The 25893-nt window shown below is 33.9% G+C and overlaps 1 long non-coding RNA gene across 1 annotated transcript; it reads left to right on the forward strand.

Annotated features, from left to right (window-relative positions):
* The first annotated feature begins 4040 nt into the window (after positions 1-4040).
* On the forward strand, positions 4041-25353 carry LOC123565703 (uncharacterized). Its single transcript, XR_006689206.2, has 3 exons — positions 4041-4417; positions 17845-17962; positions 21153-25353. It is a non-coding gene; the product is annotated as an uncharacterized LOC123565703 (long non-coding RNA).
* The last annotated feature ends 540 nt before the right edge of the window (positions 25354-25893 follow it).

Below are 25893 nucleotides of genomic sequence, written 5' to 3' on the forward strand. Positions count from 1 at the left end.
AAAGTAAACATTTTGGATGTGTATGTTGGCTATGCAGGCAAGGTGTTGACATTTATTTGAGCAAAAACAATTCAACAGTATTGAAATGCACTATTTTAAGCTTCATACACTTTCTGTTGTTTGGCCTAAATATTTCCTGAGTCATATTTAGCAAATATGGGAACATTAGCCATTATATATCCGATATATACTTAACATTTACTTTAACTCAATACTTGTTTTAACAAAAATAAAATCGGAATTAAATTCATTAAACCGTGACACTTATAACACGGTCACACTAAAAATGAAATGTCATGAAACACGTAAATGTCTTGCTTTTTTGTATGATTGAAAAAAACAAAAGTCTGGATTAGATTATTTTCAGAAAACAAAGCACAGCAAACACCGCTAGGGACACATTTCGATAAAGATGTCACACCAAAATATGAACTGTAGTATAGAATATAGCAGACGGACAACCTTACACTCCAGAGATAAATTATATCCAGAATCTGATAAGGAACACTGGTATGTCTAATTGTAACAGATATTATTTTATTAAGAATACTAAATGTAACAGAAAAATAAAACAAGCCACAGTTGACATTAACAAAGTATGTTATGAAAACTAGAAATCAAATGCATTAAAAATGTAAACTATTCGTAAGGGCCAGTCTATTATGCAAGACCAGTCCAGATCCCGTCTTAATCAAATTGAAATCCAATAAGTAGTAATTCCAAATTATCCATAGAATCCAAACAGAATTGAGTACATTTCAAATAATATAAATGCTCCGTGATATTAAGGAAAATCTATCAAATGTTAAATGACTGGTCCAGACTGGTAGTATTTTGTTGATAAGAAATACAGGAAAGTTTTTCAATAAGATCTTACTAAGGATTTGCTCTGTCTATAAGTATGTTGTATAGTAAATATTATAAACAATTAGATTTGAAAAACTGAACTGGTTTTCGCTTGATATACAAAGAGATATAATGTGCATGTTTAGATTTGCCACTGAACATGTGTTTCCATTTCATCAAAACTTACTGTGGTTAAAGTATTCTGATTAAATCTATATATTTCCGGTTGAGCTGCAACTTCAAAAAAGAAGATTTGTTGTGTAACAATGAAATTAATCAGTAGATATTAATATATAAAAAATGTAGGCTAAAGCACGACATATATGATACCCAAAATGGCATCATCTATGATTATTTCTTGGACTTGCTTCCTGATCAACACCCCTTGTCTCCAAATTATAATAAAACTTTGATACCAGTTTGAATGATTTTCTTTAACCCATCGTAATCGAAGTAACAGGAGATTTTCAGATTCAGTATTTAAAAATTCATATGAAACCTAGGGATCAACCGACTGTGCTTTAATTGAGACATACATGCATGGCTCGTCACTCGACATATAAGACATCAATTGATAACAGGCATTACTTGAGTCATTCAGTGATGTCATTCTTGAAAGTGAGTCATCCATGGATGTCAACTTTCACAGTGAGTCATCCGTGGATGGCTCGTTTACAGAGGTGAGTCATCCGTGGATGTCAACCTTGTTAGCGAGTCATCCGTGGATGACACGGCTACATAGTCATCCATGGATGGCTCGTTTACAGAAGTGAGTCATCCATGGATGTCTCCGTATGACGGAAAGTGAGTCATGCAGGCATGCCTCATCTCTGAAAGTGAGTCATGCAGGCATGGCTCTACTCTGAAAGTGAGTCATGCAGGCATGACTCGTATTTGAAAGTGAGACATGCAGGCATGGCTCATATATGAATTTATTTATGGTAAAAAGAAACAAATACAACGGTATGTATATTTTCCTTTGTTTGACAAGCGTGGATAAAATATATACATGACGTCACAGAACAAAAACATATTTGAAAACGCCCGTTTTCTTAATTAAAAACCATATTCTGACTTCAGATAGTTCCCTGTTGTATGTGATGGTTTAAGCCCTGTCTTCAATTCTGTTTGTGTAATATAAACATATCTTAATTAATACATTTTGTAGACAGGTTGTCAAGTAGGTGAAGCGCTGCAGTTTACGTTAGGCAACATATTTATCAAATTATGTACTGTAACAAGCAAATAAATAAATTTTGTCCCCAATTTCATTGGATATCAAACTAAAGTTCTGTATCTATATGAACGCGATTTTATTCTTCATGTGACCGCTAAGACAAGTCTGATCTTACTGATGATAATAGGTAAAGGTAGATTTCTCGGAAGCACAGAGCACTAAAACACAACTTAATAGCTTTAAATGAAACCTCAAGGTACCTTTATAGTATCTTAGATATTGACAATTTACCTATATATTTATGATACTGATTCTTTAAAAAGAAACATTTTTACATAATCTTTCAAACCATTTGTGTCATCTTATTGCCACAGATGGTAAGGTTGCGTGAATTCATTTCAGTATTATTATGTATTTGAGTAGGAAATGCTTTATAGTTTTAAGATGTTATTAGACTGTCTATCTGCATAATTAGAAATTCAATTCAATGCCTTTGAAAATAAACCTGTCTTTAAGGTTTCAAAACTAACTACATCCCTGTAATTAACACTATTAGAAGATCTTTTTGAAGCATATAATGAAACCAAGAAAACACTTAAGATCACAGTGGTGTTGTAATTCAAATAAAGTTGTAACATAGAACAGTCGAGCAATAAATATGCAAAGAATTAAAAATATCTCTGTGCTGGTTAAAGGCAAATAACTTGATTTTTCCGAGGGTTAGCATTATATGTTTCCGCAACTTTTTTCACAAAATTCAGCCATGATAATCAAAGCAATACATTTTCAACATTACACTTTTGTTTCCTTTGTCAGTTCTTTTTCCAGTTCTCACTGACACGTACACTGTACAATCAATCTGTCCGTTCCTTCCTTACTCTGTCAAAAATAACGTTACATCTTGATTTAACTGATTCATTTCTTACTTCTCAACATTGTGTAGCGATTATTTTTCTTTTAAAGTGTTTAAATCTGGTACCTTACGTCAACAATCATACAATTTTAATGGATGTCACCGTATATCAACGTCGACAGTTTTCAATATCAATAAGCCAAATGTGTGCGTATCATTTTATATGTTGATATAAAATTGCAACACAATTGTTATATTCTTTGCATCATGAAATGAGCACAAAGTGTTTCCTGAACATTTGATGCGTTTTGCCCCATCAAGTTTATATAACCGCCAAATGAAAGCAAAGAAAATAGTATCAGTAGGCCTAATGTGCGTGTCAATTTCACATATGTTCTTATTATTATTTTATAACGATAACTAATTGTTGACACAAAAGCTGTCCTAGTTTTGAGACATCATTTATATCAATAAGTTCTTTATTTATATTCTATAGCTTTCTAGAAGGTTCCGTCACCAAAACTGATACAAGGGCATCGTACGATTAGATATTTTGGTATTTGGTCCTCATTTTTAAACATGAATATTTAAAAGAATAACTCTTTGAGTTTCGATTATTAAAAGAAAAGTAACAAGATTAAATTAGCAATGGTTGATTTTGTAAAATGTATTTTTGAGGACTTTTTTCATTTAGTAAAAATCTAGGATTAAGTAAATACAATTTTATTCACATTTAATATATAGTTTAGCAGAAAATATGTTTTATTTAAATTTGGTTTGTTTGTTTTGGGTTTGACGCCGTTTTTTTTCTTTTTTTCAACAGTATTTCAGTTATGTAACGGCGGGCAGCTAACCTAACCAGTGTTCCTGGATTCTGTACCAGTACTAACCTGTTTTCCGCAAGTAACTGCCAACTTCCCAACATGATTTACCAGAGGTGGAGGACGAACAATGTCAGACACAATGTCTTTTATCAAATCGTCACGGAGAACATAGCCCCGTCCGAAGACCGTACTTCCGACGCCGCGATCAGTAGACCAACGCTCTCCCTAATGAGCTAAGCGGTCGGGTGTTTTATTTAAGACTTTAAGATAAATTTCAATAACAACTGCACAGAAAAAACATCAAATGGTAATAAAAACTTATTGTCCACCCTGTATCATTGAAATTGCCCATTCGTTTTCATATCAACCTTGACCACTTTATAGTGTATAGATCAGGACATGTATAAACAGACGGTAGGTTTCTGCATGTAGTGATCAATATCTAGACTGATTTATATATCAATCTGAGTACATTGTACATACCTGGGTTATTGTATTGCAAAATATTGAGAGATGTATATATAATCTGAGGTACTTATTAGGTTATAGGAGAATGGTAATTGAAATCGTAAAATGTCTTTTTTTTTAAATTATTTTAAAGTCTGGGTAATTCTGGATTGTTCGTGAATCTTTTTTAGTATTGGAGATACATGAAAATGCTGGAACCTTCCCCGATGCTTGAAATTGGAAGTTGTCCGAGGACAGAGCAAATCCTTAGTAAGATCTTATTGAAAAACTTTCCTGTATTTCTTAACAACGAAATACTATTAGTCTAGACATTTAACATTTAATAGATTTTCCTTAATATCAGGGAGCATTTATATTCTTTGAAATGTACTCAATTCTGTTTGGATTCTATGGATAATTTGGAATTACTACTTATTGGATTTCAATTTGATTAAGACGGGATCTGGACTGGTCTTGCATAATAGACTGGCCCTTACGAATAGTTTACATTTTTAATGCATTTTATTTCTATTTTTCATAACACACTTTGTTATTGTCAACTGTGGCTTGTTGTTTTTTTTCCGTTACATTTAGTATTCTTAATAAAATAAAATCTGTTACAATTAGACATACCAGTGTTCCTTATCAGATTCTGGATATAATTTATCTCTGGAGTGTAAGGTTGTCCGTCTGCTATATTCTATACTACAGTTCATATTTTGGTGATGACATCTTTATCGAAATGTGTCCCTAACGGTGTTTGCTGTGCTTTTTTTTCTGAACATAATCTAATCAAGACTTTGGGTTTTTTCAATCATACAAAAAAGCAAGACATTTACGCGGTTCATGACATTTCATTTTTAGTGTGACCGTGTTATAAGTGTCACGGTTTAATGAATTTACTTTCGATTTTATTTTTTGTCAAAACAAGTATTGAGTATAAGTAAATGTTAAGTATATATCGGATATATAAAGGCTAATGTTCCCATATTTGCATAAGGAGGTAGGTTACCTTCATATTTGTATGTGCGCATGTCCAACCGGAAGCTAACGTGACGATTTACGACGACGTTTACGACAAATTAAATGTTTTGTATATTCATTCTCCTGAAAACAAATCATGAACCTGCCTCCGATCTGATACTTTTTGGTTTAATAATGCAGAAATAATGAATCAATTGCCGCAGAAACGCTTCAAAACAATGTTGCCTTAAAATGACGTCATTGACGTCATGACGTTACGTGTCAGTTACCGCGCAAAAGTAATAGCTTTTATCTTGAAAGTACGTAATTCTGTGCATTTTCTTTATTTTAACTATTTTCAAATAACCAATATTTGCTGACATATTTGTTATGAATCTTTTGCTCTGAATAATCATCAATATTTTGCTTCTTTTATGTAGTTATATTGAAACGTTATGCTGATTGTTAGAAAATGGATGATGGTAACCAATGTTATTTGGAATATAGTTGGATGAAAGGTTACTTGTAACGGCCATTTTCAAATAAAAAATCTAGCAGTTTGATTTGTAATACCTATTTTTCAGGTTCCGTTGATAATTTGTTGCTTATATACTTAATCTAAGATATACAATTGTTCAAATTTCAGTAGAAAAATGTGGTTTCTTGAATTTAATTGATTTTACCATGGAAACGAAGCCCGTGACCTATGTATCTAAATGTAAAATTCAAAAGCGTTGACACTGGTCTATTTAAGAAACACAGCTTCGGCTTTTTATTTTCATTTCAACAATATCCATGAGAATAATAGCAGCATGCTGAACGATTTTTCCATGAAAAATGCCACACGAGGGGTACTGCCGTATGTATTCTAAGCTGTGAAATTTGTTTGAATCAATGCAAATAACAAGAAAATATAACTTACGTTAAAAATAATATGTTTTAAAGCTACATTAACTAGAAAGATAATCCTATTCAATAGTTTTTATAAGAAATTACGACAAAAAGCAAGATATAAGCTATTTTAAACATCTCTGTTGCCATGGTTACTGTAAACTTTAAGAAAAATAGGGTACAATGTAAAGTGCTTGGTATTTTTAAAAATGAGAGAAAACGCGTTACCATGGAAACACGAGCCCCGCGACTTATACATTTAAAGCTTATATTAGAAAGCTAACGTGCATACTAGTAAAATTATCAATTATGCAGACTTCTAATGATTTCAATGAAACTAAAATACACTGAAAAGTGTTAAATATCCGTATTTTCCTTCTTCATTCAATATGAAATACCTTTAGGGGGTCATGTTCTTAAAACCTGGATAAAATTGAATTTGAAGGGACAGAGACAAACAGTTGAAACTGTAGCAGGTAAAACTTCATATTACGCGAAATACAAACAAATGCTGTGGTTAAACTAACTTGAATTTACCCTTGTAACAAGGTAACCTACCTCCTTATTATGACTCAGGAAATATTTAGGCCAAACGACAGAAAGTGTATGAAGCTTAAAATAGTGCATTTCAATACTGAATGTTTTTGCTCAAATAAATGTCAACACCTTACCTGCATAGCTAACATACACTTCCAAAATGTTTACTTTCATTGTGTAGTAAATATGAAAAAAAAAAGAAATTGCATTATATTTTCATTCGAGGTAAATCTCATGTTTTGAATTGTCTAAAAATATACTTTCTGCACTTTCGTTAGGTTAGTGTATGGAAAGTTTTGCATCAAATATGTATTATTGCATTTAACCGGTAATCCAGTAGTATATAATTTATCCTACATTATAATTAAATGAAGACCAGATTTATTGGTATATTTTGTGTATCATTTTCTCTTGTTACCTACCCGACAATCTTAATAACATAATGTTTGAAATGATATTTATAAACAGTAATATATGTGTGTTTTAAATATCTTTTGTCATTGAAATACTCCAGATATTGCAGACAACTAACGATTGCTTGATCAGTAATATCTGCAAGAAGACCCTGTGTAAGCATAGAAATTAATTTTGCTAATCAATGACAGACTTGGATTTATTAGTCTTGTTATGAGAGTTTAAGCAGTATGCAAAAGACTGCGCATCCCCTAGCTTCGGTTTAAACTGCAGTATATAGCACACATACTTTTTGAAACAACACAAATAGAAAAACATACCCACAACTAGCATTGGTTTTAATTATACAGGTGATATATATATATATATATATATATATATATATATATATATATATATATATATATATACTACAGTAATACAATATAAAATGACGGTTAGGAAATTTTGGAGTGTACAGTAAATAAAAGTGACAGAAAGACAAACCGGCAACTATTGACAATAACTAAATGTTGTTTATGAAATTAAGTAACAATACCAATACCTTTAAAAATGTAAAAGAACCGTAAAGTCCAATCTAATATCTAAAAATAATCCAAATCCTGCCCAGGTCAAATTTAAATCTAATCATAATAAATTCCACAATGTTTCACACTGTTCAATATCCAAAAAATATAATTCTTGTCATCAAAAATAACTTCTAAAATTCAGAAATTTTAGTAAATACTTCAAGAAATCCTTCAAAATATTAGGTATCCAAAATAGTAATAATTTGTTACTAAAATACAGAAAAAATTCATCAGTATCTTTAATCTTAGTTTTATACTGTAGGTTCTAGTTCTAACGTCAGACATCAACCTATTTATTGTTTCATGGAAGGTTCCAGAATGTTCATGTAACAATGACAATAAAAAGAACATTCTAGAAAAATCAAGGACAATATTTTCTAAAAAATAATTTCATACATTGTTTATCAGTATAATATTGTTACATGACACAATAGAATAGTTATAGATTAAAATTTACATGATGCCTTAAAATAATGTTAGTAAACAAAAATTGCCTAAGGGGCAAATGACATATACCTAAAGAACAAGAGCTGTCACTAATGGTGACAAATGCCTCCGCAGCGCCTTGACCTTTGACCTGGTGACCTTGATCTTTGACCTGGTGACCCCAAAGTCAATAGGGGTCGTGTAATCAATAAGTACTATCAGCATGTAAAGTTAGAAGGTCCTGGGTGTAGTGATTCGCGACTAAAGTGCCTTCATGCAAAAAGGTAACCTTAGCCCCTGTGACCATGACCTTTGACCCGGTGACCACAAGTCAGTAGGGGTGTGTACTCAATAAGTACTATCAGCATGTGAAGTTTGAAGGTCCTGAGTGCTGTGGTTCGCGAGTAAAGTGCCTTCATGCAAAAAGGTAACATTGGCCCCTGTGACCTAGACCTTTGACCTGGTGACCCCAAAATCGGTAGAGGTCGTGTACTCAATAAGTACTATCAGCATTTGAAGTTTGAAGGTCCTGGCTGCAGTGGTTCGCGAGTAAAGTGCCTTCATGCAAAATGTTAACATTGGCCCCTGTGACCTTGACCTTTGACCTGGTGATCCCAAAGTCAGTAAGTCGTGTACACAATAAGTACTATTAGCATGTGAAATTTGAAGGTTCCTGGATGCAGTGGTTCGTGAGTAACGTGCCTTCATGCAAAAAGTTAACGTTGTGACGAACGAACGAACAATATAACGGACAAACAGTTGAAAACTGAAATGCCTCCCTTCGGGGGCATAAAAATAATAAAACTTTCTTTTAATTTTACAACATAATATAGATTAAACATACAGAATGCATAAAAAAGAAATATATTATTTTAACAATTTCAGCACTTTTACTTAGTACATTAAATATATCATTTTACAATTATAACAAATATTTTAGATAACAATTATTTTATGATATAGAAACCTTGGTTCAAATCTAGGATAGGGCATCTCTTACAAGACTGGGTTTGTCCTTGAGATACTGAATATCCAAAATAGACTCCTCTTGGAGTGAAAGACTCCATCTAAGCAATCTCTGATTTTTGTTTTTCATTTTGTTAATTAAAGTGAGAGGATTGTGGTCACTGAAGACAACAATACGGTATGTGACTGCACTTTAATATACTTCAAAGTGCTGCATAGCCAAAATAAGAGCTAGACATTCTTTTCGAATAGTAGAGTAATTTCTCTGATGTTTACTGAACTTCTTTGAGAAATAACAGAGAGGGTGATGGATCCCGGAGTTGTCTTCTTGTGGCAATTCCCCTCAAGCTCCAATATCACTAGCATATACTGCTAACTTAGAAGGTTTTACAAAATTCGATGCAAAAGTACGTGTTCACTCTTGAGTAAGGCCTTTAAATTTTCATATGATTTTTGACATTTATCATTGCAGAAAAAATGACTTTTTAGGAAGTAAATTGGTAAAAGGCTTAGCAACGGTAGAAATATTTGGCCACAATTTACTGTAATATCCAGCAATGCCGAGAAAAAAACCCGCATTATATGTCTTTTGTTGGTTGGAACTGGAAAATCAGAGATTGACTCAACCTTAGCATCAACGAGTTTTACTTGATACACCCATAACATGTCCTAAGAAAGTAACAAAAACTTGACATAATTCACTTTTTGATAAATCGATTGTAAGCTTAGCTTCCCTGACTCTCTTGAAGAAGTACCTGAACGTCTGTAGATGACTTTGCCGTGATGTATGATGACATCATCAATGTATCCATCACATCCTTTAAGTTCAGAATTGATGGAATTTACAGGTCGTTGAAATGTTGCAGTCGAATTTCTTATACAAAATCGCATAACTTTGTAATGAAATAATCCAAACGGTGTAACCATGGCCAAAACTTGTTTAGCCTTTTCTGTGAGAGGAACTCGCCAAAATCCTTTTAACAAATCAAATTTCCTTACAATTTTGCCTGTACAATGTTATCGATGCAATCATCAATTTTAGGTATTAGAAACGAATCAGTTTTTGTGACGCCGTTAACTTTCCCGTAATCTGTACATAAGCGATAACGTTTGTCAGATTTGGAACAACAGAGAGTTTGAGATTTCAAACTTCGCCTTCCCCTTCAACGTCTCTCATATATATTTTGGGTAAGACGTCACCGACATGCGTGTATTTTATTAAAATCACACGTTGCTACTAATGTTTTCCATGTAATATCACGTAAGCCTAAGCCTCCGCTTTATTTCTATGCGAAATAAAAAAGCTTAGTTTCAGGATTTCTACTTATTAAGTTATTTGATTATCCATATATATAATTAGACTAAATTTGATGCGAAACACTATCAATAGGTATAAGAATAATGAAGTTTTGTATGGCTAGTGATTTTAACTAAATACATTGAATTGAACCTGGAAGTATAAAGTTATCAACTGATTTTGAGAAACTTTGAGATTTTGTTCAAACTTTAACTTCTACGGCATATTTGTGTCCCCAGGCGGTTTCGATTATACCAGATGGGCCTTTTTGTCGTATGAAGTGAAGTTTTGAACGTCCGAAGATGTGATATCACGAGATTCGAAACTTCATTCTTTTTACATCTACTCTGTCCACATACTCGGCATCAAAGACTGAAATCTGGATGGAGGCACATGGCATGACAGTCATTTTACTTGAAAAATAAATAATTACGCGCGATTATCATTTGGTGGAACATTTTATTTTCACATCCAAATAAAATCAATCTGTTTCTGTCGGGCACTTAATACGATAATTGCGTTTTAATTATAAACATAAAATGGTACTTGAAAGACGGAACATTCTTTTGAAGTATCAGACCATTTCAGATTAATTATATCATGATGACAGACTTTTCCTGTTAGCCGTATGGGATAACTCCATTTTTTAAAGGCACGGAACCAGATCCTGGCAGAGAGTCATTGTTGGTTAATCCCCCCTTTGATTTTTACGTTTTACAAAGAAAGTCAGTCTTGAAACTCGGTGTGACCCTACCCTTCCCCTACCCCTACCCCCTACCCCACTCCCCCCTCCCCCTTCCCCCCACCCCCTCCCCCCCCCCGCTGATATGGGTGACCCCCTCTTTAATGTTGGTGTCCCTCTAACAAAAAGTCCTTGATCCGCAGATGCTTTACCTATAAAATAGTATATTAAAATCATATTGTGCTGTCTGAAAGTTTGGCATTACACAGAGTCATACAGTGTGTCATTATCACTTTGATATGCTCATAATAGGCTATTAACTTTGTATGTGGATGTATGCACGAGTTCTGCAGCGGTAATATTGCGCGACTTTAGGTGCGCAATATTGTCCGCGAAAGAACGAGTGCATATATCCACATACAAAGTTGATAACCTTTTTATTACATATCCACTATCAAATGATTAATTTATATCTAAATTATCGTTCTATCACGAAAGACAGGAAAAAATATGGAAAAAAATTATCCTAAAATGCAATAAACAAATCAAACTGACGCGCATTACATTTTCCGCGAAAATGACATCAACTTGTTGTCGCAACGTGCGCGTGGACGCCATGGACATCACGCGATTCTTTCCATTACAACGTTAAGAAAACATTCCACGTCCTATATTAGTCCAACTCATGACGTAATAATAACTTTCATTTCATTTCAGTCTGATAAATTACTACGTGCCAGTATCTAATAGGTCAGATTAATCAAAGTGTAAAAGTAAAAAAAATGTTGCATAAATTACAAATTAAACAAATACACAATAGCAACAAAAATCTAAAGAAACGAGATTCGCAATGGACGGACCGTCAGGGGAGGTAACTAGAGTCACGGATTGGGACTAGTCCGATATGAAAGCGTTCAACGTCGTGATATGGAAAAATATTGCACGATCGCGGTCCATTGAAACCCAATGGAAAATGATTTTAGGTATGTAATAATCATTTTTATTTCCTCTCGTGTATGATTTACAGCCGCGCATTGTATACTGACTATACTGACATAATTTCATATAAAACCTAAATGTTTGGAGCAACACATTGTTCACATTGTTTTATCGTGTTTTTTTAGGTAATCGCTCTAATATCCATGCGATGATTATATTAGTTGAAATGTTTTTTTTTTTTCATTTAATTTTCATTATTTTCATTTTTAAAACCTTTTGTAAAATTCCTGCCCTTTCGGACAATTGGTATCAAACTGCACTAAAAAAACGATCATAATTACGGATACATTGAATGGGCGGATTAAAAGAAGTAAGGTTCATTCTAATGTTTGAAATCTCAAGGAATTTTAATCAAACTTCAACTTCATACGTTAACTTCGCAAGAGACGTTGAAGAGGAAGGCGAAGGTTGAAATCTCAAACTCTCTAATAATACATGGAGAACTCCATTCACTGCTACTTAGTTCAATGAAATCAATGTCCAACAATTATTGAATTTCTTCTTTAAGATTAATCTGTTGATTGTGGGTGTGCGTGCGTGTGTGTGTGTGTGTGTGTGTGTGTGTGTGTGTGTGTGTGTGTGTGTGTGTGTGTGCATTCTGTATGGATGTTGCTTAATTGGAGTAGAATCTGTAAGTTCCATGTCTTGAAAAATATTGTTAGTTCTTGAAGGTACATCCGGAAACAAATGTTTCTATTCATTGATAAGCTTTTTCAGTTGTTCTTTTTGTTTAGGTTCCAAATACGAAAGATTCTCAGCCAGGTGTTGTAGAATGTCTAAATTTTGAAGGTTTATTGAATCATGGATAGTCATGTTATTTTGTTCGAAAATAGCATTCAGTTGAATTTTCAATTTCCTCACGAACAGGTACACTAACAATAACAGGATGTGGGACAGATATATCTCTATCAATGTATTCTTTTAACATATTTATATGATACAGCTGCTTTTGTTAGCGCCTCCGAGGAGTGTTAATGATGTAATTATGATCACTTTACTTCTTTTCAAACAGTATTAGGACAATAATATCTAGCTTGTGATGGTTTACCAGGGATATGTTAATGTGCCAAAACTATTACCTGGTTTAAAAGTTCTTTCCTCAGCACATTGATCATATCTTAGTTTCATTCTGTTTTGAGTAGATTGTTAATTTAAATGTGCCATTTCAAAAGCTTTTAATAACTTAGTTCTGTCATTTTCTGAAATAATTTTTTCTCTAAATAATTTTAAAGGTTCAAGAACAGTATGCCTAAACACTTATTCAAATTATCTGAAGCCAAGTGAATCTTGTACAGCATCTCTGACCGCAAATAGCAAAATATGAATACCTTTATCCCAGTCTTTTTCTGTATCAAAACAATATGTCCTGATCATACTGTTAAATGTTTTATGGCATTTTTCTAAGGCACCTTGACTTTCTGGGTGATAGGCTGAAGATTTGTACTGTTCTGTGCCCAAGCTACACAGTACTTTTTGAAATATGTTAGACATAAAATTAGATTCTTTGTCAGACTGAACAGATTTTGTGAGACGAACAAATGTGAAAAAATCAGTAGAAACCTTAACAATGGATTTAACTTTAATGTTCCTTAAAGGAATAGCTTCATGAAATCTTGTTGAAGCACTCATGATTGTCGACGGTACTGATTCCCTGATTTGGTTTTAGGCAAGGGACTAACACAGTGTACTATGATTCTACTGAATGGTTAATCAAATGCGGGTATTGGCTGAAGATGTGCCTAAGGTATTTTCTGATTTGGTTTGCCTAACATTTGACATGTGTGACAAGACATACAAAATCAGCACACATCAGATTTTGAATTAGACCCCGAAAAATGATTCAAGAGTTTGTGATATGTTTTATTTACACCGCAATGATCTGACATGGCTGTTTCATGAGCCAGGGAAATAATTTCCTGACGTTAAACATTTTGGACCACAATTTGATAACTAACAGTCCATTGATTATCAGCAGGGACATCTTGTGGCCGCCATTTTCTCATCAAAATCCCATGTTTAATAAAAAAGCAGACAGTGACTTGTGAAGCTTCTTCTACACTAGCATCATTTTGAGATAATAATGAAACGTCAGGATCATATTTTTGTTCATAAATAAGCCGCAACCTTGACAGCGAGTTATGACCTTGGCCATTAAAAAAGGAATGATCAGAGAAGTTGTCAGAGTCTGTTTGTTGAACAGACAGATTTGAAGAAACAAATAATTTGTCTCAGAATTAAATGTTTCATTGATAAAAGTATCAGACAAATCAATGTCTGACACAAGATAACTCTCAAAGGCTTTCTTAGCCATAGAACGGGTAATTGCACAAGAAGGGTAAAGGTCAGGATTATCCGGATCAACAGGATAAGGTTTTAGATCCAAACAAGGTGTGTCATATTTACAACAACCTTACCTCCAACTAGGTCATTTCTTAACAATAAGTGAACATTTTTAATTGTGAATCAGGTCTTATAACCGCAGTCACGGGCAAATAACCAAATCTGGCTTTATTTAAACATTATGGAGGGGTACAAAAACAAAACCACACTCCACCCCTTGGATAAGTACATTTGTATTCTTCTCAGAAAGTCTTCTCAGAAAAAGGCAGGACATATGCACGATCAGGAGTGAGAATCTCCAGTATCCCTCGGACTTTAATAGGAGTAGACAGGGTAGAATCACTGATAAGTGATATAGAACCATCAGATATAAATAACTCATAAACCTTCATAATAGGACCCGAATCGGTGTCCTTGACCCTAATAACAGTATAAATCTCAGTACAAGGCTGGGATTTAGACTTCAAAGAGGTAAGGTCTGATGTTCTTGCCTCATCTCTTCCCTGCTTCCTCTTTATAGAAAAAACATTGCGAGTAAATTTGTCCAGGTTTCTTGCAATAACTGCAATAGATAGAGACAAGGCTTTTTCAGCAGGTTTATTATCTGTATTTTCAGCAGGTGTTTCACCTAAAAATTTTAGCTTTTGCGAACTTCCTGTATCAGAATTATTACCAGATGAGAACCTAAAATTATTAAATGGAAAAGAGGGTCTCTTGTTGAAATGATTTTGGTTTGTTGAAGGAAACTTTATGAGTGAAAGTGTAGTCATCAGCCAATCTAATAAAAAATGCCTAAGGGTGGGGGGCGGTGGGTGGAGGATGACATATACATAACATTAAAAACAACAGTTGCAACGTTCCACCAATTTAAGTTGCAATTCATCATCAAAAATGGTGGATAAAAAGAAAATTAACTGGCAGAACAGGAACCTTTAAGCAGGATGAAAAATATGTTTCACTCGCCACTCATTTACTTGAATAACTCATGTCTGTATTTGATGAGGTGGGAGGAAACGTACAGGAAGAGAACCCATAGTAGAATCGTTCTTGTTATTTTTCTGAAAAACAAGAGACGAGAACAGCGCTATTGATCTACTAGTTTCAAAACCAGGGTTAATGAAAAGCAATCTTATGAACATTACTTCGAATATGAACTTCAGTAATATAAGTCTCTGCAGTTCTTTTAATACTGAAGTATAGTGAGTTACATGCTTATATGAATTTTAAAATAAAATTTTAATTTCAAAAACTTTCTCTCAATGTATTTAGTAGAATGTTGACTTAAGAGTGTGACTATTTTAACAGTTTATGCTTTGAATGTATATTGACAAGCCTTTGAAAAAGAAAGATATTTATGCATTTCTTATTAATCTATCCAAATATATTGTTAGTCCGATTTTAGCAGTAGAAGTTTATACATTCCTGATTTATACAAATCGATTAAGTATAAAAGATATATAGAAAAGCATGTGATAATCCTTGGACATGCTCAATAGATATATGAAGATAAAGCTTATATATTCTTTACAACAAAATTATGTAGTTGTATATCTGTAACGAGATCTGTCATATCTACTGCATGCTACTTGTTACACAAAGAACACTTTCACATTCTTGGGGTGGTAGGGTCAAGGGTACTATTCAACAAAATCGAAGACATGTATGCAAAAGGGAGCACAGAGGACTAGTCTAGCGAATATTGTAACGAAAGATCTACGAGGTACAAAACTGCACACGCTAAAATACTTCTAATAAATTTGTTGAACTTTAGGTTAACTACAGTCGAAATGCGGCTACCTGTCTCAATGATCATACTTATTACAAAATCGCTTGACAGTCCTTCCAAATATTTCACTATCAGGGTTTATCAAATAAATTGATTTTATCATTATGCGAACGGCAACCATATAAAACTGGCCGAAGCCGAAACAAAATGCCTGCGAAGGTATCAATAAAACGGCCGTTGACAAAAATTCCCAAAACTATCGCATTGGATAAAATTAGCCTGTATAGCAGTCGATCAAAAAAAAACTTTTGAGATGCGTACAACAAGCATCTTGTTTATGACTACCTAATGATAATTTATATATTTGCCGGTACGCAATATAAAAACCGGAGAGTTTTCTATAGTACATCCAAGAAAGCATAGTTTTGAATTTATCCAACATTACATATAAGAAACTAATTGATTTAGACATATATTAATCATTGTAGCACCGCCTCGATATTGTCTGGCAATATTTTTTGTTTTACTTCCATCAGTAGGGCCTTAAATTATTTACAAGTTTAGATACAGACTTCGCCAATGACATACTAGAATCTCTCAAACATTGAATTATATAAAAAGGTTCTTATATTTATTTTACGACAGCTTCTCGGCTTTAAACAGTCGCAAATTTTACATTCATATCGTTCTTGTGAACAAAATTACCAATACAATGTATGAGAATTTTGACCAGTAGGTATTAAGGTAACTTGTAATTTGTTGGACCCTTTGGGCCAACTTACCACACTTGGCTTGTTAGGGTCTGTTCGTGACAAGTAGTGGAAAGTGCAACACCCATTATCCCTTAATTAAACAATTTCAGATATAGGATCAAAGATCAAATATCAAACGATAATAGGTAAGGGTAGATTTCTCGAAAACACAGAGCACCACAAACACAGCCCCAGAGCCACGCATTTACACAGCAGGCCCACAACAAAAAGAAGCTGTAATGGAAAAATATTTCAGACGGGTTGCTTCAAACATCCAACAAGTACATATTTAATTATGCTAAATATTGATGGATGGGAAGGAAACGGCAAGGAGCGAAATGGGGTCGGGGTAGGGTTTGGGGGGATGGGGTGCGGGTGAGGTAGGAATCAGAAGGGAAAAGTTGAAGAAGGACGAATATACAAAGGAATGCCATGTTCTTTAAAAATAGTCGCACTACAACGTAAACCACAATAGCGCAGACACTTATGTACCAAAGATAAACACACAGCTTCGATCAACTGAATAACATAGAGACACAAACAAGCAACACATAAGAAAACAATAGGGCACCGTTATAGACTTACAAGCATACAAACGCACCCAAACACGTAGGAAAAACAATCAAGTACCGTCTTGGGACTCGGCTGCCAAAACAAAGGGGTGCCACGAAAACTTACTAAAAGTAAAGTGGGGGAGATGCAACAAGTAGCGTAAAAGCAAGGGAAAAGAGAGGGCAATAGGGGGCGTGGGGCGGAGGAAAAATGCTTACAACAAACAAGAAAACATACGCAACAGACAATACAAGTCAGACAAAACAACCCGTTAGGGGCACCGCCTTGGGACGGTCAGTAACTTAAATAAAGGAAACTGGGGGTTTGAACGCGTTTAGGGCATGCCAACCTCGCACTTACCCTCAAGTCGCATTTAATTTTTGGTTTAATGTATTGCAAGATCAAAAAATGTAAGCGTCGATTGATGATGCTTTTTAACAAGAACGTAATGGTTTCCATGAATATTTTCAGGAAATAGGTCTTACTTAATTAAAAACAATCATTACGTGTAAACGCCAAAATTTAGATTGTAGTGTCTTTCTCTTATTTTAATGCTTTAATACTTGAACTTTATTTTTACCAGTTATGTAAAGATGCGGAAGAGGAAACTACCAATACAGGCGGTTGATGTCCAAAGGCAACAAAAACAGAACACGTCACGGGTGAAGGACTAGTAAATGCGTTGATACTTTTCTTTAAAGGTTTGTTTTGCTGATCACATTGCTTTAAGGTATGTTACTATCCAAGTCATTAGCATATTACAGGAATTTAAAATGTACTATTAGATATTATACTAGAGGGCACATCGCAAAATGCTCAAAAGAAGTTACTAACGCCAACAGTGCAGTATGACTTCTGATGACATATTTTTACATCATGTTTTGCTACTCAACTGGATTAAAATTATTAAATGTGAAGAAAAGGCATCATATTTCATTATTTCCGCTATTGAATATCACACAGATTAAGCAAACGGACAAGTAGGTATACAGTGCGTCACCGCCTAGGGATGACCTAAAACAAACTCACTCATAGTAAAAGGAAGGGGGTTCATAAACGCAAATGAGTCGATGATGGAAGAGATAAGGAAGCTTTCTGTCATATATCCGGTAGAATTGACGGAGGCAGTGGAAATTTAAGCTTCTTTTGACGTGCCTTTAAAAGTTATATTCCAATATGTTTTGTTTTATATATACTTCTCGGTATGTTGTCACTAATGTTAGGGCATTTGTCAGCACGGAGTTGCTTTATTTACACTGCATTGTCTAACTTATTTACACTGTATTGTTTAACTTGTTGAAGATAGGGTAAGTGCGTGGGTGGCATGCTCTAAACGTTTCTAAACCCGAAATTTCCTTTATCTACGTTACTGACCGTTCCAAGACTGTGCTCCCATTAACATCTTGTTTATTGTTTGCGTTTCTTTGTCTTCACTATCAGTTGGACCATCTGCTTTTAATATGAGTGAGGTTAGATGCTCATCATGTTTTTGGCCACAGTTCGTTTCTTTGTGGTGTCTTTAAGGGGAGCCGATACCTTATTCGTCAAATATGACATTCCTTCCGATTTTGATGAAACTTGGTCCAACTGTATCATTATGTTTCCTTAATACTTTTCCGCGCTCTTGTCAACAACACGTTATCAGTGATGACGCCACGAATGTCACAATTTAGGGCGCCAAAATGCCCAAAATCCGCCTTTTTCTGTCTTCTAAAATGCCTAATTACAATTTAAAATCAGCGAAACTTTACATTTTGAAACTTTATTTAATTTATATTAGGACTAGTGTATTTATAAGTGGTATCGCATCATATTTCAACGGATATTTGTCATTTAAGAAATCAACCCATGTTCCTTCTGATATAAAACTTTGACAAAAAAATCGGCAAATATACGCAAAAGTGACATCTTTAGAAAACTAAAGGCCCATTAAAAGTCTGATTTTCAGCAGAAGTGATCAATTTGCAAATGAAATGTCAAATAGAAAATGGAACTTTGTGTTTTCAGTTTTTCACAATATTGTGTTGAAGACAAACTGTCCTTCCGAATTTTGGACGTATAACTAAACGTTTTGACGTTAGATGCTATGAACGTAAAGCGTCACATGCAATTTGATATATGTATACGTGTTTGTTCTTCATTCTACAAGGAGAACACATAATAAGCAAATATAACTAAGAGTAAATTAATTGTACACTTTGATATCGAATCGTGCGCATACGTACATGTAGTTGATAAAAATAAGTGAATGTTATAAGGACAGTTTCAGAATCAATTGTATGGGAGTGTCGGAAGGCACTTTTTGAAGAAAAGAAAAACACCACCCATATTTTCTTATTTTCTTCCAACCGCACTTCCCCCAGTATTAAGTGTACACAAAAAAACGAAACATGGAGAGGTCTATTGTGATAACCGATGTCTGAAGAATTTACCGTTTTCCCTTTCTACATCTCAAAAATGTCGAAGATTCGCCAAATTACTTCAAGAAGTGAGTCAAAAGAACCAGTGAAACAAGCGTATCGTCATTTCATACCTGTTAGTGTTTAAACGTTAAAATCCTTTCTTATTGCTGAAACCATGAATTTATTAAGAATTCGAATAAAAAGAAATTATAAGAACCTGTGATGGACGAACACACATGATATAAATTCAAGCTCATAAGAATGCATTTTCATTTGGTTGTAGAGCATTTTATTTACAATAACATGAAATATACGTAATTTTTATACCGAAGAACATCATGGAAGGCACGTGCTGTTTTTCCGCCAAAATACAAAGAAGAAACATCTGCTCCCGTATCTGTCAAGAAGATATTTACGCATGCTCGTATTCAAGCCGGATATCCATTACGTTTCGATCTTGACGTTTAAATCTGTAGGTGTGTTCAACCAAACATAAGGAAAAATTTTCCGAACAGTGTACGAAAATATACATAGCGATCTAGCTCAGTTTGGTATCGGAAGAATCATGTTGTGTGACTTAATTAAAACATACATGTATCATGCCTTCATGTCCTGGCGCCGACAAGACTTGTGATTTATTTGGACATGACTTAAGGAAATTTAGTTATCCGTTTTAGAAATAATGATTTCACGCAGTACATTAGTAAACCTGTTTTAAACGTTTTGACCTCCAGATCGTACGACAACAAAAATGAAAAAAAAAAATAGATATTAAGAATTATTGCTATATTTCTTAAGGTTTAAAACTACTCTCTTGATTTGGCATTTTAAGACAGATAAGAAACAAAACAATCGTGTTGTAATGTTCAAAACATGACCGAACTTCAAGCGAAAATCTGGAGACCAGTGCCTAAAATTGCTAAGCGTGAAAGTAACAACTTGTGATCGTTTTGCCTCCATAATGTTAAAACTATAATGGAAATAATTTAAGACTGGTTACATTAAGGAAAATTTGTGAAATATTTCGCAAGTCACTTTTTTTTTTACTTCAGCGTAATATAAGTTTTAAAACGTTTTCTTTTAACGATGCTGGCTTGGTCATTAATACTTCTAGCTGCAAAACTCCACTCATTTATGATAGGCATGTCTATTATTTACATTAATCTAGGGGTAAAATATGCCTGGAAACTAACAGACGATAAATTAATCTTGAAGAGAAGACGGCAAATCTTCAACAAAGACATGCAATAACTACAAAATATAACTGTTCGGTAATTCATCTTTCGTAAGATTTTTTCAAAACAATGGTCTTGAACTTCAAACCTTTCAACATCTTTACATTTTATTTCTTAAAATATAAATTCAATATCTCATGATTTAGTAGTTTTTTGTACTTTGAAATACGGTTCACTTCACCTAAGTTTGTCTAACAAAACAAAGCAAACTTCTTCTTAGCATAAGAACGGATTCTGTTTGTTAAACATTTCAGATAAACACGTTGGAAGTTTTGGAGATGGTCCTGGTGTTTACAAACAACGTATATTATATTCAGGGAAAGTTAAGAGTTTCTACTAGTTTGATCAACAGATGCTGACAGACAGCCCGAATGAGCATATATTTATCGAGATCAGAAAAATGAATATTTCCATGCGGGCATCATTTGTAACCTGCTTACATATCGAATTCCAACCCAGAAGCAACATGCGTCTTTTCAAGGAGCTCGTTTTGAATACATCTTCGGACATTAGAAGGGGTGTACAGCTCTTCTCGGTAGACGGCAAATCGAAAAGCCTATATAGTCGATGAGCCAGACCCAGTAGTTTTGGCCAGCGGAACCATCCGAGGGGATTAAAACTCAATGCTATTTTTGGATATCTGACAATTCAGAAACTATGTGATGGCATTGCATTGGTGGTAGCTTTTTGTGAGTTATTAGCAGTAACCCCATCCCAAAATAGACTTTCATCGAACTTCTGTTATACATCAGAAGACTTTCTATTTCAAACTAATGGTTCTCTTTTATTTTTGACTATATTTGCTTGGAAATTGATAGACAAACAGCTCAGTTTATGTATTTTATGTATTTTATAGAACTGTGGTTGAACAATTGCCTCTTTAGCGTTTAGTGATTGCAATTACAGACACACATAGACCAGTGCTTAAACATAATTAAAGAACACAAATATTATTTCATAATATGCAGTTAGAAAGATGTTTTGCTCATTCTTGAACTAGTATGACATGTTAAAATACATAGAGTATAAGGCAGTAGAATTCTACAGATCACAAAATCAAATTGTCTGCCATTGGCTGTTGGGGCGCTTGTAATTTACGGCCTATCAATGTGCGTTACCTACTTGTTTGAAATTAATTAGTACTTCTATAAATGATATGGAACAAAAAAGTATGAATATCGTTAAATCAAAGCAATTTCTTAACTAGTTTTGATATGTTTAATCTATAATTAGACAGATATTGGCATGCCATTTTTTTTATTATCAAAGTCGCCTTGTTGGCATTGTTATTTACGTGACAATACACGTGTAGACGCAAACACCAAAATATGTTATTTAAACATGATGTTTTACTATTTGATCTGTCTAAAAGTTGCATACTCATGCCTACTTCTGTATCAATGTTCTTATGCTTAAACAGTAAACATTTTTATGCTGAATAATAACAGATGATACTTTTGTACAGTAAAATACGTTACCATAAAATCAAGATTTTCATAATATTTCATTTAAACATGATAAAGTGGTTGTTATTTAGTATTATGTTTAGAAAAGAAACTTTTTAACTAATCAATAAAATCATTCTACAATTAGATATCAAATGTCATGTTAATTAATTGAATGGAAAAGTGTAATTTATGTTACAATATGTTACCGTAATCGGTAATATGCTTGTCACAAACTGACATACGGGCCTCATTGTATCTGTAGTGTAAATGCAGGCATTGTATCATCTTTTTGTAAATGTTTTACTTATTGAGGTAAATGTCTGACTTTACGTATAAAATACCTCTCATGTTTTTCTGTATTTCCTAACTTAAATTTCCATTCAAAATTCGGTTCAGTAATAAGAAAGATGATATTTTTTAGACTTCAGTAATTTGTGTTTTTATCCCCAAAACCACTAAACGGGCCTTAAATTGTCAATTTCAATCCGCGTCAAAGTAGTCAGATTTCCCGGCTATATCGTGATTTCCGTGGAAATAAAAACAGTCGGAGTACACGCATAAGCCGTGAAGCCCATGAAATTTAGTATTTGGCGGGACATTACCCTGCAAATAGACTGGTCTAGATATGCCTAGCGCACACCACATTTCGACATTAGACAAATCTACTTCAAATTTATTTTTCTTGGTAGAAATTTATGCTCGAACGAGGTAAAAAGTTTATTTGTTAGATTTTTGTATAATTTTGGAATTACGATTTTTATTTAGTAAATTTTTGGTCATTCTACAGAATTCTGTAACATTTATTTTTCGGCATGTGATTTTGGCTAGTTTCGGTATGTCAGGATAATTTATTAAATTTTTTTAGACTTTTGTAAATTATCCCGAAAGAGGAGTCTAAAATGTTTCGTTTATATAAGCTGTAAGATTTGTACTGAAATTTGTGTAACGTGATAATTGTAAAGTACTCTTTGTCAAAAACATATGTCAAACATTTCGTTGTTAATTATGAAACGCCATATCTGCATTGCATTGTAATGTATAAATCTATGTGGCAAGTCTAGTATCATGTATATAACATGTTATTGTAATTTGAAATAATTGTGTGCCAGTCTATAGCACATCTAAACAGTGTCCGTTTTGTTGTATGGCATTTGATATTATATTGATACCAGCTATTGTATATCGTTTCAATTCGCATTGTATTGTGCAAATTTGTAGTTGTAAATAATAGCTGCAGTTTATCTTTTTCGTATCAAGAATTTTTCATCATAAACTTTTCATATCTTTTCCATACGTTGACTTTAGACTTTTAAGTAATTCAATTTAGAAATAATGCAGGTAATAATTGACGTATTTTAATCACGTGACGTATGAACTTAGTAGCACATATATTTTGTATAAGTAGCACGTGTTATTTATGGGAGCCTACGGAGGTATGGTGTACCCAAAGGAGCAGTTTTATGCCCTGATTAATTTGTTTTGCTATGTAGCTTACCATATGTTATATATTTTAGCTGCTTCCGCCAGACGATTTTTACCTGGTGATGATGTCACAACCCGGAAGTACAATGCCCGAGGTTCACTTGTCTTCACTCGCCTGGATGTGATTTTCCCAGCGCAGAGCTTTCGTCCCATGGTTGTGCCGTAAACCGCAAAGTCGATGACTTTTGTGATCCACTGAAGTCAGCTCAGGGATCCAATCACCTTCCATCATAGGGAGCCAAAACGGAGTCAACGTATTCACGGTTTAAAGGGACTTTACTTGAAGATATGTTGTATTTTTGTGCTACTTAAAGTTCGAAATTAACGGAAACAACTGTGCTACGTCACGTTAAAACGGAACTGTCAGTGTTAGAACTTTATATCTAGAGATATTGAGCTCAGATTTTCTTTCTTTCTTATAATCAGATTTTTTTTTCATTTATTATTTATTCATTGTTAATAATCATTTGATGTAAATAAATTTGTAAATATTGTAATGGGTGTTGATTTGTTCTGATAGTTATTGTCCCCGGTACGTCCATCCTGTCACAATGCTGCTGTTATTATTTTCAGTCATTGTCTTTGTATATCATGTCAAGGTTATTCTTTGTTTTCAATAAACCATATATTCTATCTATTCAGTATACTAGAACATTCATAGTTATGACTCTCCATCACTGTCTGAATCTTATAAGATATCGTCAATATTGGTTAGCTCATAATCTTCATCAATTTCACTGGTTTCGTTTATGTCAGTGTTGCACAATATGTCAACAAGTTTATCAGGAACATTTTTTTTTGTCCTCAAGTTGTACACTAACTGTTGTTCGTCATCAAGTCGCAGCAATTTTTATCAACACCAAGAAGATAAAGGCTATTCTCATGGGCATGTAACTAAATATACACCTTAAAGAAAAGATCAAGGTCGTTTAATGTTATATGAATAAAACTACAAAAGTATTAATTTAATGTAAAAAGACATTAAGGGATTGTATGAAATTTGCGTCTATTAAAAATAAAGTGTTCCTATTTTTTACAATAGCTACGCAAATATGTATATTAAAAATTTTGTAGATTAATATAAATAAATGAATAAGTAACTGATAGCTGACTGGTCTGACATGGTGGCAACAAGGTCATGTCTATGCCATCGGAACTATCAAGAACGCCGTCTTGGTTGCCGTTCTTCTTGACAAACATTTCGTACCTAACCTTGTTGATGTTCCGATATTTGGATGACCATTATACTGCAAACACAAATGATTCTCCGTCCTCCAAAACGTCGTCGGAGCATACATGTTGACGTCCCACCTGTTAAGCTGTCTGAACATAATTGAGTTTTGTTGTCATCATTGCTCATGAAATATTTCCAATTCTGCGGATGTTTTGATATTTTTGACGGTAAAACAGACGTGTTTGTGCAGTTCCACGTCGTTTTCTTTCGACAAGCTAGATTGTTTTGGAAAAGTATGAATCTGCAACGAAATCTACTATGAAAACATCGCCATCAATGATGTGAGATACATTTTCAATAGAATGGTATGATTGTTGCAGCTCGATACTTCCTTCAACGTAGTATAATAGTTTGACTTTGTCTGTATTTGTTTCCGTAGTTTGCCAAGGACACAGGAAATTCTATGTCTACATCATGCGCGTTCAACAACTAATATCACGAATAGTCCAGACACATTTCTTTCAGCTTTGAATGGAAACATAAATTTTTCTACAACCGCCATCACTTTGATCTGCACAGGTTCCACTTCTTTTTGTGTGGATATGTCTTCTTAAGTCATGTCTGCTTTTGGTTGTGTAGCTTCAACATATTTAGCTCGCATGTGCTGTGTCAAACAACACCTGTAGAATGAAGAACATTTTCTGCTGAAACGTATGATGCTTTTCTTTTTCTTGGCATGAAGGTAGATAGTCTGTTCTATAGTAAATTTTACAGCATTTTGTGATGCTGGTACGGCTGATCTAGAAACAATGAAGCCATGACCTCTCAAAAGCTTTTCTGCACAAGGGTGGGTTACTTCAAGATTCATCATAAGGAACAGATAATGGAGCG

This window comes from Mercenaria mercenaria, chromosome 8, assembly GCF_021730395.1.
Source record: "Mercenaria mercenaria strain notata chromosome 8, MADL_Memer_1, whole genome shotgun sequence".
In the NCBI taxonomy this organism is placed as follows: Eukaryota; Metazoa; Mollusca; class Bivalvia; order Venerida; family Veneridae; genus Mercenaria; species Mercenaria mercenaria.